The following is a 6,296-nucleotide window of genomic DNA, read 5'->3' as shown; positions in this document are numbered from 1 at the left end:
CACTTCTCTCATTATTACCTCCTACTACAGACGCCAAAGACAGCAGATAAAGTGAAGGTGTGGAGAAACAGCTACATTTACAAAAGGCAAAGCTATAACAAGTGCATCATTTCACCTAAGAAACACCCCCCAGTCTCATTTTTTGATTTTCTTTCTTCCTTCTTTCCTTCCTTTCTTTCTGATTTGAAAATATATTCTCAGGCATTTAAGGAAATGAACATGTTCTGGGTAATAAAGTAAGATGATTGAAGATCTATTTCTTTTGAAATTCCAGATCTTCCAGAAACTTTAGTTCATCAAAATCTACAGCATTAGACTTCTTTCAAACTCATTCCATTCTCTGAGAGACCCTGATTTGCAAAAGAATTAACAGACAAAAGTCATAATCTCCAGGATTCTCTCATCATTAAAATGAAATAGGCATCGGTGTCGATAGAAGCACTAACACCAGCATAATAGTTCAAAAAGTCTTCTTTTGAAACCTGAGGGAGATAAAAGGCAAGGGAAAAAGAAGGAAATGGTGTCAAAACATGTGCGTCACTGTATAGCAGTTCACGTCCTCCCTGAAATCTCTTCTATTGAGTTTGCTTTGCCACTGGCCACTGGGCAAGGCCAGGTGATTCGGGTGGGGGAACTTCGCTTGCCTTTCCCCTCTGACTCTGAGATGGGGCATTTGCAAGGGCCGCCAAAGACCTGCCTGCCCACTGGCCAGCTACAGTTCCCCCATGGCCATCATTTCTTGCAGTAAGGTAAGAATCTCTAGAGCTGCGCTATCCAATATGGTAGCCACTAGCCACACATGGCTTTTTAAATGTAACTGAATTAAAATTAAACATAATAAGAAGTTCAGTTCCTCATTCCCGCTAGCCCCCTGTGGCTAGGGGCAAACATCTTGGAGAACAAAATATAGGACATTGCCATCATCACAGAAAGTTCTATGGGACAGTGCTGCTCTGCAGCATACTCTGTATAATGATACTTGTGGTTAATATTAATACTTTAGACAAGTTGACAGTATAAATGAAAGATAAAAAGCCCTTTAGTGAAGGGGAGTCTAGACCAAACACAGAGATAGGAATAATACTAGAGAGCGGGGTACCTCCCGGGATCCTCAGGCACCCAGGAGTACGTGATGCCTGGGGTTCAATAGCACAGTGCGGGGGACTAGCCATGGGGAGGTGCTAAAGGCAAACTCGCCCAGCCTCCCAACTTGGCCGGATATGTGCTAGTATAACGTGATTGGCCCTGTGCTTCCTATAACAGGCAATAGAGTTAAGAGCAAAGACAAAAGAGCAGTAATCGATCTCCAGGTTCCATCTCTCTCCCCTCCCTCTTAACCTCCCCTGCTCCTTAATACCAGCCCAGAGAGTAATAATATTCCCCATAGCCTTGGAAGCATCACTCAGAGGCTGGGCACGTTGGAAACTTGCTTGGCCCGTTAGGTGGAAGTAGTCCAACCCTGCAGGAAAAGGAGTATTAACATCAAATTTTCAAACTCGCATTCTTGGCTGTCAAAATAATGGGTTTTTATGAATAATGACGTTTTGTTCTTTTAAAAGCACAAGAGAGTACAATCTGAACGAAGCCTCATCGTTTTCAAAGAAGTTTCATCACCTGTAACTGAAACATCACACAGGTAAATTTTTAAATGATTCGAAAGCACCATCAGGGACGTAAGCTTTTAAAGAAGCGTGATAGGTAACACGTCAGTTAATAAGAAGCAATATACTTTGGGAACAGTTTAAAATGGAAATTAAAAAAAAAAGCTAGATGAACTCTTTTATTATAAGAGTAGTTAATGTTTCAAGCCTTAAAATTGCAGAAATCCTGTTAGATTGGAATCACAATAATGAAAAGGCACAGTCTGATAATGTGACAAAATGACAAGGCTGGTATTATAAACTAAACCATGGCTAACTTTGCAGCTCAAAAACTTCTCAGTCTCCGGTTCCCAGAAATAAGCCTAACTATTGCCATTAAAGACAAATTTCTGCTTTCAGTGCATAGGTAGCTTACCATTAGAAGCATGCACAGCTTTTGAAACAGAAATATTTAAAATTTTATATCATAGTTATCTGGGGAAATCTGCTTTATAAAACATTGTTTTCGAGCATAATTTCTATTCAATTTCTATTTTAAAATCATATCAAGAGAGGATTTACATATAGAAACACCTCACTACCTAGAAAATAGCTTGTTTTCCAGTTATGCAAATAAAGTACTGTCAACTAACTGTTGCCCTGAAATTGCTTTACAAGATATGTGGAAACTTTTTATGACTAGCGTAATAATTACACTTGTATGCAAATAGATATCTCTAAGCACCTGCAAAACATACACATATATAGGTAGGCACAGCCTTTATACCCTTATTTACATTACTGACTTACCCCACTTTTTTAGTACAGATGAAACAAAAGTAAATTGTCATTCAAACCCTATCTAAATGAACCCAATTACCGAAGGCTGAATTAATGGTGATTTACTTTATTCACTTTGCAGCTTCAAAGATAACCTGAAGTAAATGGAGGTTGAATGATATTGCTAAGGGAGATTTTAGGCACGACTAAGTATGAAATTTGTAGAATGGTATTTTATTTCCCAGTTTCCTTGGAAACTAAAGGAATGGTCTGGGTTTCCTGAGGTAATGCCTGACGTTAGCTAATACCCTGCATCCGTGCCACACTTTATCCCATCGAGGTGGAAGCGCTCTGGCAGGAGCAGGCCGCTCGGCGTCCGTCATCTTCTCTCAACTGCAGGTCCCTGCCCTGCTCGAAGTCTCCCTTGGAGCACTGGTGCTCTTCAGGTCTACATGTGGCCTGAGTGTTTCTAGGAGACCAGCCACTCAAACCTTTCAAGTTGAAGATGATGTTCCCAGAATCAACACCAGTCCCTGAGTTCCAAGTGTTAAGACAAGTAAAGAAAGAGGTACCCAAGTCTTAAATGACAGGATTACAAACTACAGGCTCAGATCTTGCTTCCAATTTCAGGTGCTTGAGCTCTGAGTCACGGGGTGCTTTGTAAATTAATTATGAGATCTAGAGCAGAATGAAATTGGAGATGAAGGATGGTTGCGTGGCTAGCGTAACATGAAGCTGAGTGTGATGCTTTCTGCACCTGAGCTGCTTGCCACGGGTCCACTGCTGGGAGCAGAGGGGGAGCCGGAAAGTGATGGTGCTCACGAGACCTTTGCTAAAATAGAAATTGCACCCACAGCATTCCATAGCTATTAGGACATTTACGATACTCCTTGGCAGTAGAAATAAATTCCACTTATGAAGAAGCGGGAGAAGAATCCAGAACAAAAGAAAAGAGGCCATTATGCTTTGAGATGTTCTCTCCCTGGTGCTGTCTACCTTTCTGGTGGTGGCGAGGTCCAACCTCAGCTACTGGCTGGTTGATCATATTTTCAGCGGGGGGTCTCTCCTGAGGAGCACCTTCCATTCTATCTTACAAGGGAAAATACTGGCTCTGGCCAAGCAGGTGTGAGAATGAAACAAGAAGCTCATGCTATTCTCAGAGAGGAAGAGCTGTTTCACCACAACCCCTCACCGCACCGAGATGGCAAAAAGATCCCTTCTCACACTGTGTTATTCTCAAAACCCCTGGCAATTACTTGTTTATGTTTCTTTCAACAGATTTCACCCATCCTCTGTTTTAGAACACATAATTTTAAGGGATTCATTTCATAGGGTTTTTTTTATTACAACATAACTAGCTCTCTCCATCAAGGTTTATGTTGCTCTCACATAAACAACTTGGAGAAGTAAAACTATGCCTAGAAATATGGCTTTCAAAGGATCAATTACATGAAAATATGATTATATGACAATCTAGCAGACCCTCAGCACCTTTGTTTTCCCTTCCATTGTAATCATTTCTAAAATTTAAAACTTTGCTGCATCTTTCAACAAGCTCTTCACTTAAAAGAACAGCCTATAATTTCCAGGAAAGCAAATGTGCTGACTAATCTGAAAAGCTGGAAGTTGTGAAGTTGTTTTTTTATTCTATGTCCCAAAGAGAAACACATAAATCAGAAAAGGTATACTACTCAGAGCATGTTAGTAGAATTTCATGAAGAAAGAGTAGAAAGGCACCCACACACCACCCAAGAATACATTGGGTTAATTTAACCTCCACTTAATTAAACATCAGCAGAATAAACTACATCTGCAGGGAGCCTGATGAGAGCTGAATCCTAACCTGCTTGTACGCTCGTGACTCAGTGAGGCCATCCACATCGGCCAAGAGAAGTGAAGGGCCGGTGCCCTGCCTCCAAGAATAGGGGGGTATTTTCCTTGATTGCCTATAGTCATCAGATCCACTACGTGATTCCTCCACATACCACCGCCTAAAGGGTCCCAGGCGCCCCGCTTCAGGAGCAGGATGAGACTCAGAGAGGGGAACCTCAGTGCCCTTGCTTCCCTTCTTCTCTGATCGCTTCAAGACTGTGGGCAGTTAGATTGGTGCAAAAGCCAGTGGTTTTGTTTGCATTTATTCTAGCACACTGCTTATCCTCACAGCCTAGAAAAGAACATGGTACATGGCAGTGACTCAGTGTTTTCTGATGAGATGTTTTTTCATCCTAAAACCATGATGTATGCAGCCTACTTGGAGAGGGCCCAGCTCTGCCTCCAAAGCTGCTATTACACTATGAATCTTGACTCCAAGCTTGCCGCCAAACCGCAGAGAACCATACGTTGTCCTCCAGAGCACCATCTGGGCCTGGGAAGAAATCCTATCAAAGTTTAAATGCCTGAAAATCAGCCCCACCGACTGGCTGGAAGAATTCTGCCTCAGTCTACCCTCCAACTCGTGCAATCTTGGGTTTCTCATTTGCCCTTTACCTGGAATTCAGGCAGGATGCGCTCCAGCCCTTGACCGTGGCAGAGTCCAGATCCCCTCCGTTCTTGCCTGGGTTTGCACCGATACTGATGGCTCGCTCTAACCAGGCCTCATTCTCAGAATTCTTACGTACCTTGTTCCTGTTTCATGAAAAGCTGCCAATTTCATCCTCTTTTCTTTAGCTTATTTGTGTAATTTTCTATCTGGGGCCCAGGCCCAACAAGAAGTGCTCCTGAGGGTTCTTTTGGAGACACTTTTTGTGTCTTATCTTCTGACCCAGGTGGTCAGTGTATCTATTTTTTTTTTAATTGCAAAGGGAGTAATGTTTTAAAAGTGTAAGTTAAAAGGAAAATATATACAGAAAAAATATTAGCAAATAATGTTTTTAATGACCCTTTTCTGTTCCTCCCACTGTTATCAGAAGGAATAGATTTAAATAATGAGTGATGGCTGAGTAGGCCAGAAATTACAGGTTAAGACTGAGAACAAGAGTGGAGTGATCCTGAGAAGAGGATGGAGTGACCATCCGTTTATTAGATCTGGTTTCCAGAGGGCGAGAGGCCGTAGTGGAATCCTTGCTGCAGTCCGGAACCTAACCTGCTATAAGGGAGTGACTGAATATGACCAAATACACTGTGAGGCATGGGTTATGAGAAATCTGATAGCAGTTGCCCTGTGCCCCAATTAGACAGGAAGCAAAGTACTACTGGGGAAGACAAAGCTGATATTGCAACCGAGTCCTTTTTCAGAATCACATGCTAATTCTATGGCCCCAGTTAAGCAGAGGCATGAGTCATTCCCAGAATCACAGACACAAATTATCTAGAGCAGAAGGCTTGAAACCCACCATGCCCAGGTAACTGGGGACCTTTCCTTAGACACAATCAGTAAGGTGCAAGCTGCAGAAGACAAGGATATCTTTTCTATTTCTTTATAATTTCTTCTGGCTTTCTACATTATTGCTACATATTTCTTCATAATACTTGGCATCTTTTGGGCCGCCACCATCTACCTAAGCCTAGATAATAAATCCAATGGAAAGCCAGACTTGCACCAAAAAAGCTCGCTTCCCATGATATGGGGATGCTCTCATCCTCAATAAAAAGATCCTTTTCCAGCCTGTTACCAGGGGAACTGAGCATTTAGCTTCTCGACAACAAACAAAGCAAGGTGTCCTCTTTGATAATTGCTATAATTCTCATCCAGAAACATCTGTTTTTGCAATTTTTAAATCAATGTATATCCTGCTCTCTACTTCCAAATCTGCGAAGTAAAACGGGAAGCAGTGAATCGATACAAAAATGGCAAGTCAGTTCTGCCCGACCCTAAATCCAGAGCCACTTGAATACGTAAGATCATAAAGGGAACAACTACCCCAATCTGTGTCCCCAAACCCGGGGATGAACGCAGCCAGAGACAGAGGGACCAAAAGGACGGTCCCTGAGTAACGA

This window comes from Hippopotamus amphibius, chromosome 15, assembly GCF_030028045.1.
Source record: "Hippopotamus amphibius kiboko isolate mHipAmp2 chromosome 15, mHipAmp2.hap2, whole genome shotgun sequence".
Lineage (NCBI taxonomy): Eukaryota > Metazoa > Chordata > Mammalia > Artiodactyla > Hippopotamidae > Hippopotamus > Hippopotamus amphibius.
The sequence above is the reverse complement of the archived record's forward strand: the minus strand, read 5'-3'. Positions refer to the sequence as shown.